Source organism: Sceloporus occidentalis, unplaced genomic scaffold, assembly GCF_023333645.1.
Source record: "Sceloporus occidentalis isolate IW3139 unplaced genomic scaffold, rSceOcc1.0.p SCAF_4, whole genome shotgun sequence".
In the NCBI taxonomy this organism is placed as follows: Eukaryota; Metazoa; Chordata; class Lepidosauria; order Squamata; family Phrynosomatidae; genus Sceloporus; species Sceloporus occidentalis.
The window spans coordinates 22,679,325-22,691,450 of NW_028316984.1; the positions used below are offsets into that span (position 1 = coordinate 22,679,325).

General features: G+C 41.9%; 1 protein-coding gene across 2 annotated transcripts in view; it reads right to left on the bottom strand.

Moving 5' to 3' along the window:
* The window catches only part of SPATS2L (spermatogenesis associated serine rich 2 like), a 90,147-nt gene extending 78,387 nt beyond the window's left edge, over positions 1-11,760 (bottom strand). For both annotated transcript variants that reach the window (XM_089519462.1, XM_089519461.1), the window contains exon 1: positions 11,675-11,760. The gene's annotated coding sequence lies outside the window, so the exon portion shown is untranslated. The remainder of the gene's footprint in view (positions 1-11,674) is intronic.
* Positions 11,761-12,126: the final 366 nt, after the last annotated feature.

Here is a 12,126-nt window from a genome sequence, read left to right on the forward strand (position 1 = left end):
GCCCTTATAGCATGTTGGCCTCTACTGAAAGGAATTGCACTTGGTAATAATCACAAATTAAGTCCCACTGGCTTCAATGAGTCTGTTCCTGATAAAAATACTTTTTGATTGCGTACACTGATTCTTGTTGTCCTATTATACCTCTCCAGTCTGAGATGCATTGGCTTGTATCAGTCTCATCCCCAAGTGCTGGTCTATCATCCTTCCCTCAAAACATCATTAAGCCTTTTCATTAAGATATTCCGACTAAGGACTTTATCACACAGGGAATATCAGAGGTTTAAACAATGATTATCCCATGAAAATCGCACAAGTGCGGTTAACATTTTCACACACATCACGATTAAAGAGCCATTATCCTGGGAATAAACAGACAATAAACGGCAACAAATTATTCACAGGATTTCCCCGTGAATGATTTGTTGCTGTTTATTGCCTGTTTATTCCTGGGACAATGGCACTTTAATCGTAACGTCGTGTGAAAATGCTAATCGCAACTGTGCGATTTTCATTGGATAATCACTGTCCAAACCCCTGAATTTCCCTGTGTGATAAAGTCCTAAGAATTATGGACTTGCACGCATTTCATTAAAACAAATTATTACAATTAAGCCTTCTCTGGAAGGGTCTAGTGTTTATAATCTGTATCTCTTCTTTGTTTGTACAGTCCCAAGTAGCTACACTTGTGTCTTGTATGTTCCATCCCTGATATTTTTGGATACTTCCTCCGTGGCCTAAATGTGCCACACTTCCCTATCCTCTTCATGATTACATGTCCCTCATTGTTGAAATCTCTAAAACATCAAAACTAAAGTTCAAATAAAGCATTGTATTTGAGGAGAAAATAACAACAGAGGGATAGGAAAGTATCAAGAAATAAAGACACACAATTTATTTATAAATTAAGGTTATAAATATAAGGTTATAAAGAATCACAATTTATTTTAATTACATTTGCAACAATCTAAGTCCAACTCAAGTAGACGCAATGAATCAATTGCTAAATTATATACATCTTACATACATCTAATGTATGCTCAAACCCGCGTATAGCGTGCCCACATATGACATGGGCGCACTGTATTATAATACTCTCTGTAAAGCTTTCACAGTAAAATACAAGGTTCCTGATCACCCACCGACCCATCCACCCCAGTTTTGCTAAATTCTCCAGGGGAAGAGCTGCATATGTATGCATGCATGGGGGCTGCCAATACCTCCTAATCTCCCTCTCCCTCTGCTGGAATGCACCAAAGCATCTCATCTGGTCAAATGAGCCCCAAGGAGCCAAACAAGCACAACCCATTTTGGGCAAGCCTTCAGCAGCACAGAGCACGGAACTGTTGTGTTAAGACTTCACATCATTTCCAACTTATTTCTTGTTTCTGTTCTGCTGCTGCACTGCATTTCATTTGTTACTACAGTGGGCCCTTGTTATTTGCTGGGGTTTGGTTCCAGGACCCCCATAGACACCACAATTTGTGGATGCTCAATTTCCATTAAATACAATGGGATAGTAAAATGGTGTCCCTTAAATAAAATGGAAAAAAAATTAGGGTTTGCTTTTTGGAATTTATATATTTTAAAAAATATTTTCAAGCCATGGATGGTTGAATCCATGGATAGAAAAATCCATGGGTACGGAGGGCCAACTGTATAGTGCACTTCTTCACTGATGGGAAAAACTTATCAATAGGCTCTCAGTCTCACTGCAATTCTATTACTGCCTCCATGCAATAGGTCCCTTCCACTGCAGCTTCAATTCTGAGGAAGTCACACGGTGTGAGTGGGCATGATTTTGCTCCATTCCCCTTCCCCCTTGCAACTATTGCAGCCACCAACAACTTCCTAAAGCTGTCTGCTGTGTGCACATTCATACAACATCTGGCTTCAGGAGGCAGTTGGCAGCTGCAATTTCTTACATGGGCCTGCTGTGTGAATGTGTACTCAGCAGCCTTATGCTTCAGGAGGGTGTAAAGAGCCATGATCATGGCTGCCAACTTTTTGGGTGCGCATTCACACGACAGTCAGCTTCAGGAGGTGGTTGGCAGCCACAATTGCTCATTCCCATTCCCACCCTTCCTCCCAGAAGGCTACGTTTGGCATTCTGGAAAACAGATGAATCACCAAAGTGCTATTGTTGGGAGAAATAGGATAAGAAATTATGTCCAACTTGTATACATCCATTCTAAAACTAGTACAATTGTGGCAGGACAGTAGGCTGGTGTGATAAAGTCCATAGATTCTCCTTGTTTCCATCTGCATCCAACTGCCACTGATTGCTTGAAGATGATGGAGAATATTTAAGCAATTTTAATATCATTTAAAAAAAAAAGACAAGGAATTTCAATTTGCTTTGTAAGGCTTCCTATTTAAAAAGAGACAGAGCAGCTACTGTGTTGTTAATGTAATCAGTACGGTTATTATTGGGAACAATATCTAAATACAGTAACTAAAAGACCATCCTGTCAAACAGTAATAAGTATAGTGTTAAAGATAACTGTAGTATGAATCAATACACACAGTAATAATGGCTCAAAAATGAATATGGAACATGGAATGAGCTATTGTGTTGGAATATATAAAATAATAGGCATTGCTTCCTCAGTCTTAGGCTGGAGAGATCCTGTCCAAAAAGACAATGGAAAACATACTAAAAAGTGTGCTGTCTTCTTTTTTTAGAGAGGGCACTCAACCAAACACTTTAATTCCAGATTCTATAATGGATCTCTCCTTTTGCTCCAGCCTTGTTTAAATACAGAAGACAAAGATTACAGGCCAAACCATTTGAGGGCCAACCATCCTACATGTAGTTTAGTATATTTGGATGTGTGGTTTTTGGTTTGGCTCATTTGTAATTTTGTGATGTTGCTCTATCCTCAGCACCAAGTAAAACAAGGCAGTCATCTCAACAAATATTAAGCTTAAGATCCATTTTTTTCTCCTTAAGAATACTGAGCAAAGAAGCACTGTTTCTTGTCAAATGTATGTATAGCAGATTTCAAAATACTGTGTGCTTAAATATTTTCTTGTTCTTCATCTGCACCTTTAACTCTTTTGGGAAAAAGATTTTGACATATTCTCTGATTGTACAATGTTTAAAATATTCCTGAAACTTCAGCCAACAGGTGGGGTCTAGGATTACTGTAGAGATCCTAATGTGGATGAATGTATAAGAGACAGGAGAAATTCTCGTGATACTTCCAGTCAATGATGGGAACAGATAGAGTGAGGATAATTCTCAAGGGAATCAGGAAAGATGTTGAGAAAGGCATCCTCTAAATACAGTACTTCAGATTATGCCCATAGCACCACTGATTCCCCATCCCTGTATTGGTTGAAACCTTTCCATGAAAAGAGGATCAAGTATGAAGCAGCACCCAGCTAAAGTTAGCTGTGTTTGTAATACTTCATGTGTTTGGTAAAATGTCCTCAAGTCCATGAAAACCTATCCATAACAAATCTACATTAGTTTTTAAAGTACCACAAGACTCTTTCTTGTTTAATTCCGATTGTTTCCAATGGAATTGACATTGCAATCTTATGCATGTTTATCTAAAAGTAAATCCTCACTGTGCTAAATGGCACTTACTCCCAGAAAAGTGTTGATGTTCTTGTTTCTGACTGTGTATTGAGTTTTTACACAGAAAAAGAGGTAGATGCAAAAAATATGGTGTAAGTAATGTAAAGTCGAAGGCTTTCATGGCTGGCATCTTCAGAGAATGCTTTGCCTGGAAAAATAATGTTGTTGAAAAGAAACAGATGCTGGCGAAACGTCAGAAAGAAACTCTGCTAGAACATGGCCACATAGCCCGAAAAACCCACAAAAAACTATGGTGTAAGTAGTTCTCTAACCTGCAGTAGACAAAGCAACACATATCCTTCTATAGTGTACTTTGAAGAAACAGATGTCACAGAGCTAGACCTGAACTGTGATCCCCCACAGCATGTTTTTGCAATGTTCATGTGGTGATTTGCAATGCTTGTAAAAGTAATGAGATACCATTTATGTTTCCACATTTTTAAAAAGTAAATCTTTGCTTCCATGTTTTTCAGCAGTAGCCTAAATAGATGCTTTTAGTTACCTTTTAAAAATCTAAATGCTACAAGCTACTGGCCTGTATATCAGACATACTCTTCTCTTGGCAATCTTTTTATCTCTTCAACACCTTGAACAGAGCACAAGACATCAACACTGGACCCAGCACTTGAACCAATGTTCAGTGAGGACAGAGTGCTGCAGTCATAAAATTATCTAAAATGTTAGCAACATGTTAAAAAAGGAGTTAAGATATTTCTTACAATCATTATGATGTAATGTAATTATACCCTCCTTATTGAAAAAAGTTGCTAATCAAAATTAATTAATGAAATGAAACTAGTTATTTCCACTTTTTGGTTGCTGGGAATGTGTTGGAGATTATTTCCGTTCCATGTTGCCCCTCTTGAGCTGCCTTCAGGTATACAGGTTAGTTTACACAGCAAAGCAAATTCATATTGCATTGGGCCAGAAGAACAAGTGCACTAGTTCAAACCAATGAACCACTCAGGTTGATATTTAACTTGTAGAAATGACCAAGACTTTATGCTCAAGAAGTGGCATAGTAGTGCCAAATGCTAATGGAGGACTCAGTTCCAGCATTTGGGACAATTTAGAGTAATAGGGAGCATGTTAGACATGAAGATGAATGTCCATATTATCTCAGCAAATAATTACTGGCAGATAACACTTTACTCTTCGATTTAAAGATGTTAAATTGTATTGAAATTCTCATAAGAGTTGATCATTCTCTATGTATGGTTCCTACCAACTGTAGCAAACATCAGTGGCAATGGGTAGCAGAAATTTCCTGTACAGCCACTCAAGGCCATTCTTTTCAACAACTTTGCAAACTGAACCCTGAACAGATTTAACTCTTAAAAGCAGACAGGAAAAAAAATTATTTGTACAGATAAGTTAAAATAGTCATTAACTCATAAAGCAAAATCAGCCAGTTCCACAGAGTGGAGCAACAGCAATAGCAATAGCAGCTTCATTTATATACCACTTCATACCACACTAGGCAGTCTACAACTGTAAGCTAATTAACCCCAACAGGCTGGGTACTCACTTTAGTGACCTTGGAAGGATGCAAGACTGAGCTGACCCTGAGCCCCTGGCTGGGATTGAACTCACAACCTTGGGTTTGTGAGTGAGTGGCTGAAATACTGGCATCTAGCCACTGTGCCACCAGGGCTCTTGGAGGGGAGAATATCCCATACTATGTACAACTATGACTTCTCAGTAGCAATCTCATTGAGAAAGTGTTCTACTAAATACTTGATATAAACCGATATGCAGTGTTGCTTATCAGTTGATGTCTGTATCCTTCAAGTATGTGTTAAGCAATGAAAAGGGACCTCTAGTCTAGGGGCTAACCTTTGCCTCCATGTCCAAGCCATCTGGTTTGCAGGAGCTAGGAGTGAGCCCTCTTCCTTCTCCCTCAAAGCCCTTTCATTAGATGGAAAATAGGGATATGTGAGAGAAAGCATATTTCTCCTATTGGCCACTGACATCTTTTGGTAATCATATTTTGATATTGCAGTTATATTATTGATTATGCCAACTTTCTGAATAAATGGCATGTTCTTGATTTACATTTATGTAGTATGTCTCCTGTTATTGGGGGTCCTTTCTGTTGTGGCTTCTAGTATCTCAGGCCTTTCCCTTCTGTTTTTTCTGAGAAAACCAGTGAGCCATGGCCTTAAGCTATAGCCTCCATAAATTCTGGTCCTTCAACCCCTTCTCTGACTAGATAAGAGAAGAGAACAAAGCCCAGTCAACTGTATTCTCAAAGGCCTGGCTGTATATTTCCTCAGTCAAGGAAAGCTGGCTTGGGACTGGGAGACACAGCTCCTACATCTGCCAAGCAAGTCCCTTCAGAGGCTGCTCAGATGAAAAAACACGTGAAGCTGATGTAGTTTCTCCAAGTCCTACTGTTCATTGCTCACAGACATCACTCAAGCACCACTGAAATGCAAAGAAAGTCACAGAGCTCCATAGTGTGGGGACAGAGGGGGCAGGGATATGGGAAAAGGAGATTTGGGGCAGGGCCTTTACCTGGGGTCCCTTCATACTACAGTGGAAACTCAGTATCAGCTGGGGTTTGGTTGCAGGACCCCTGGTGGATACCAAAATCCATGGATGCTCAAATCCCATTATATACAGTGGTGTAGTAAACTGTTGTTCCTTATGTAAAATGGCAAAATCAAGTGCCCCATTCATAGTATGAAAATAATCCGGGATGAATCTGTGTTGAATTCTTGTTGTTCACCTATGTCCTGAAAGATGCACTTTTTGGGAGGGGGGCTGGCAAAACCTCCACTTAATCTGGGATGTCCAATACTGCCCCCCCCCCCGAGTTTTCCTGAAAGATCTGCATTGATCCACATCTTTGACAGTGTGAATAAGCTTTCAAATCAATTCAGATCGCTCTGTATTGTTCAAGAGAATGGAGGCAGCTCCATTTTACCCTAAAAGGATGGCATGTGTGAATAACAAAGGGGTTACAATGACTCAAAGAGATTTGCGAACCCAAAACAAAATGGGAACAACAAACCCAATATGCATCAGCACGGTGATCTGCATCTCCTTTGGACAAAAAAAAAATGAATGTAAACTCCCTCCAATGTTTGCTATTGGGAATTTATATATTTTTAAAATATTTTCAGTCCCTGGATGGCTGAATCCATGGATAAAGAATCCATGGCTATGGAGGGTCAACTGTACACCGTTATAGTGCTATGATTCCCTTTTAATTGTCATGGCTGCATCCTGTGGAATCCTTCTGGAGTTTGCAATTTGGTAGAGTACCATAGGAGAATTCTCTGGCTGAGAATCGTAAAGCTTCTCCCTTCGACTGCCAATCCCAGGATTGTGCAGGATGTTCCCATGGCAATTAAACTGGAATCATAGCACTGCAACTGTGTAATGGGAAAGGACCTAGGCACTATCTGGCCCATAGGATTGGTCTGAGGTGATGACAATCCCCCTTGCCTGAGACCTTGTCTTATTTTCCCACTGTTCAGAGACTGTCACAAATGTCTAGTGAGATTAAACTGGGCAATTTTGGCAGATCTAGCAGGTATTCTGCCCAGGCCTGCCAAAAAACAACCCCCACCAAAGAAGGCAGAAATAGCTAGAAGTCAATTTATTTGGGGGGGAAAGCCCAGGCATTTTTTAAAAAATGTTGAACAGTGATGTATGTGTGTGCAACCTGTTTAAAAGGCAAATCACTACCATGCTGTCCCAATTTGGCAATTTCATCCTCTGCTTACTTCAGCTGCTACAAACTGAATTCAGAGTGCAAAAATAGTCTGCACTTAATTGATTTGGCAGAAAAGAGAGGAAAGGAGCGGGCTGAGTCTTGTCCTTCCCAAGAAGCTCAAACAAAAGCAAGTTGCTGCAGCTTCTTCTAATTTGTATGTTCTTCCTTAGTGATGACTTTTGCCAATTTGATCACACTCCAGTATTGTGTTGCCACATGTGTCCTGGTTTTCATCAGTGACATATTGGTGGGTATGCACTACTCTTGAATCGATCAAATTACGACAGGAACTGGTATCAAATGGGAACAATGGTCATTTAAACCGATCAGAAATTTGCTTTATTTCATAGTGGGAACACACCCTTGGACTCTGTCAGGACAGGCAACTCACCCTTGTTGAAAAAGAACACTCTGTGGGTGTTTAGGATGTGTTTCAGATCCACAATAACAGTCTGTGGGGCTACACTTTGGCTACCACTGAGTGAAATGACTCTTTCAGGTTTTATGATGGCTGACATTGAAGCACTCCTGCCTTGCTTTGTTCAGGCAAAGGGCCCCAAGAAGCTATAGTCAAGACAGACATGGCAGCTTTTACAGAAATTGAGGCAACCAGTTGATAAAACTAATAGACATCATTCCCTTTTGCCTTATCAGCAGAAATGGAAATTCAATGAAGACAGTTCTTCCTCTAGCAACTAAATTTTTTCCCCTGATGCTGGTTTCCTCCTCCCTTTCCCAAAGCAATCTTTCTAATAGCTCTGTCTCCTCATTCCCAAATAGCCAACTGGGATGGAGAGTCAGATTTCTTTCAGGCTCAAGAAGTGATTAATAGAACAGAACAGAGTATACTGTATATACATCATTCCCTTTTGCCTTATCAAGCAGACATGGAAATTATAATTACTTATACATATTTATTCCAAAATAGTCTAGTGAGCAGATATTACTTTGGACAATATATGTCCATGTGGTTTTTTGGAAGGAGTTTGCAGATATGGTTAGGAGTGAACCTTTTGGGATATCCATTTTGATATCTCAAAATATGGTGGTAGAAGCAACAGAAGCAACCAAGCAGCCCAAATCTCCTTCCTGTTCCATGCTCCAATTGCCAGCATTTGCAATTGTGGAGCTGAGAAAACTATGCAGTCTTATGATGGGCAGTAAAATTAATCCTCTTGGTTTCAACTGTCAGTCAGACATGAAATGAATCTCAAAATAGCAATTACAGTTTTTCATGCTCTGTAAAGGATGGCACTAAAAGTAAAGCATGGCCTGAAAACACTGGTTTGTCATATGAGAGCATCTCGGTGGAAATAGCAATAACTGCTCACTCACCTTTGCATCTGCTTTTCAGCCTCAGTACATTCCTACAGCCCAATTTGGGCAACTCCTCCAGAAAATGTAATGCAACCTTTCATGGGGGGGGGGGGGGGGGTGAGTAGCAGGCAGGGAGGAAATAAATGCAATTACAGTGTTGCTGCTTCAGCACAATTTTGTTGCAGTTTTCAGAGAGGCAGCACACAAAGCTGCTTTTTTTGGTCTGTTGATGTTTTTCCCCCCTAGTCACGCAGAATAAATATTCCACAATATGATCCATCTTTAATATTGATCATTTTTATACCTGGGAGGGCGACTGATGATGAAGGCAGTGAGGGACGTGGGATATTAAAAACCTTCCTGTTCCGACTAGCATTCCCTGAATAAGTTCCAGTTAGTCTTCCCCCCCTCCGACAGCAATGGTAGCTGGTTGATGGGGTTTTAATATAGGTTTTAATAGTTTGAGTTTGTGTGCTGTATTTGATATGTGTATTTGTAATTGTTTAACCTGCTGTTCACCGCCCTGATCATAGGAAGGGCGGTATACAAATAAAATTTTTATTTATTATTATTATATCTCTCAGGGAACATCTACACTGTAGAAACAATGCAGTTTGACATCACTTCAACTGCCATGGCTCCTGGGATCTGTAGCTTTGTGAGGCACCACCAGCCCTCTTTGGCAGAGAAAGCTAAAGATTGTGTAGAACGACAAATCCCAAGATTGTATGGGTGGGAGCCTCAGCACTGAAAGGGGTTTCAAGCTGCAGTATTCTACAGTGCAGATGTACCCTGGATAGCCAGCATGGTGTAGTGGTTTGAGCGCTGGACTATGACTCTGGAGACCAAGGTTGGATTCCCAGCGCAGCCATGAAGCCCACTGTAATGACTTTGGGCACATCACACTCTCTCAGCCTCAGAGGAAGGTAACGGCAAACCTCTCCTGAACAAATTTTTGCCAAGGAAACTCCATGATAGGTTGCCTTAGGGTTGCCAGAAGTCTGAAACGACTTGAAGGCACACAACACGCACACACACACAGATACACCCCCATACAATGTATTACAACATTTCTTCCTGTAGGGGACTGGATGACATCGATACTGTACACTGTACTGTAAAATGAACCTCCTCCGAAGACAACATAGAGGCCAGCAGCGACTCCTCCAGCCTTGCTAGCTATAATAACCAAGGAACTGTTGATTCCCTCGGTTTCCTTTACTGGACAGAGTGACCAGATGTCTCACCACAAAGGAGGACAAGGCACCACAAAATGTAGGGCATCCAAGAAAAATGGAGGACATGTCCCAATAAAAACTAAAAAACACTCACAGAAATATAAATTCATGCTGCTTAAAGTGGAGGACATTTTGAAATCCCTCCTGAACTTGAAATGTAGGACATGTCTTGGAAAAGGAGGGCCTCTGGTCACCCTGCTTCCTGGGGGAAGCCAGTGCCACAGAGAAATCCATCACAGGGCTAATGTCAACCAGCTCTTCCAAAAACCTGCAGTGGTGTGTGTGTGTGTGTGTATGTGTGTGTGTGTGTGTTGTGTCCTGGACTGAATGCAGGAGAGTCCCACAGCTTTTGAGGGATGAGAGTACAGTATTTAAGAATTGGGTCATCCTCGGCCATAATGGGTGGCTCCTCCACCACCATCCCAAGAAACCAGCTCACCCCCCTCCCCACATTCCCCATCCCCCAAAATCTCCTTCACAAGCATTTTAAATGATGGATTTCAAATGTGGATTGTTTTAGAAGACTGTATGTATCTTCTTTATCCTTTGAAAGTGTTGCACATTTTGGTTATTGCTGTTTTTATTGAGGTTGTGCAGTGATTTGTTTTTGTTCCCTGCCTCGATCCATGGGAAGAGATGGGTAAGAAATAATAATAATAATAATAATAATAATAGATGGTCCTTTGAAACTGTTGCATGTTTTAATGAATGCATTTTAACCGAGGTTGTGCATAGTTGATTTGTTGTTGCAATAATGATGATGATGATGATGATGATGATAATAATAATAATTGCTGTTGTTGTATCCCTTGAAGTTGTTTCTGACTTCTGGAGCCCCTAAGGTGAACGTATTGTGGGGTTTTCTTGGCAAGATTTGTTCAGAGAGGGTTTGCCACTGCATTTCCCCCTGAGAGGCTGAGAGAGTGTGACTTGCTCAAGGTCACCCAGTTGGTTTCCATGGCCCAGCTGTGATTCGAACCCAGGTCTTCAGAGTTGTAGTACAACACTCAAGCCACAACATCACACTGACATTATTATTAATGCTATTATTATTATTATTATTATTAGATACATAGAGAGGGGCTGAGGGAAGGAGGCCAATTAGGTTTCTTTCTAGACAGGGTGACAAGAAGTCCTCACAGCAAAAGAGGGCAAGGCGTTGGAGAATGGAGGACACCCAAGGGAAAATGGAGGACCCAGGCCAATAAAACCCAAACACACTCATATAAACAATAAATCCCTGCTTCTTAGCCTTGATCGAAATGGAGGACCTTTGGGAATTCCTCCTGGGCAGAAGGCTGAAATGGAGGACAAGTGCTGGAAAAGGAGGATCAAATCTGGCCACCCTGTTCTTCGTCAATAAATCCCTGCTTCTTAGCCCTGCTCAAAACGGAGGACGTTTGGGGGAATCCCCTCCTGGGCAGAAATGGAGGACGGGTCCTGGAAAAGGAGAGCGAAGACTGCTCCCAGACCTTTGCTGCAAAATGCAACCTTAATGCACCCTCCTGAGGCCAGGGAGGGCTGGGGGTGACCAGAGACCCTCCTTTCCTATGTCCTCCATGTCCTCCCCTTCTCCAGGAGGAATTCCAAAGGGTCCTCCTTTTTGATCGTGGCAAAGAAGCATGCATTGCCTGGCAAAGAAGCCTGCATTTACCTTCCTTTTGAGCTTTGATGGAGGGGGGGGGGGGCACGTCCTCCATTTTGGGAGTGCCTGGTCCTCCTCGGAGAGGGGGGGGTTCTTAGTCCCTTTGCAGCCCCCAAAGCCCAGAGAAAGGGGTGGCAAGGAAAGGGTGGCAAGGAGGGGAGCCTTACCTGAGCCTGTGCCCGGGGTCTCTGCCCTCCTGGATGGAGAGGGGGGCAATGCCAAAGGAGAGCCTCCTGGGCTGCCTCTGCTTTGCCTTTCCCTCCTGAGTGCCTTGGCTCGTCTCCTCCCGCCCTTTTTGCTCTCTCAGAGGCACTCCCTCTTTTTCCCACACATCATTCACTTCACACACACACAAGAGAGAGAGAGAGTTTCCCCCACTCCTTTCACGTTTTCCCTCCTTCTTTTCTTTCTTTCTTTCTAAACCACAGCTAGGGGGAAAAGGAAGACCCTCACCCCTCAGCTTCCCTCACCACCAGCATCTTTCCCTCATCCAGCAGCTGAAATATATATATGTATATATATATGGAGTTGGACTCCTCCAGGGTGGCCAAGGTGGGTGTCCTCCTCATAGCCAAGGAGGGACCAGAATGGAGGACAAGGCCAACAAGGAGGACAGGCC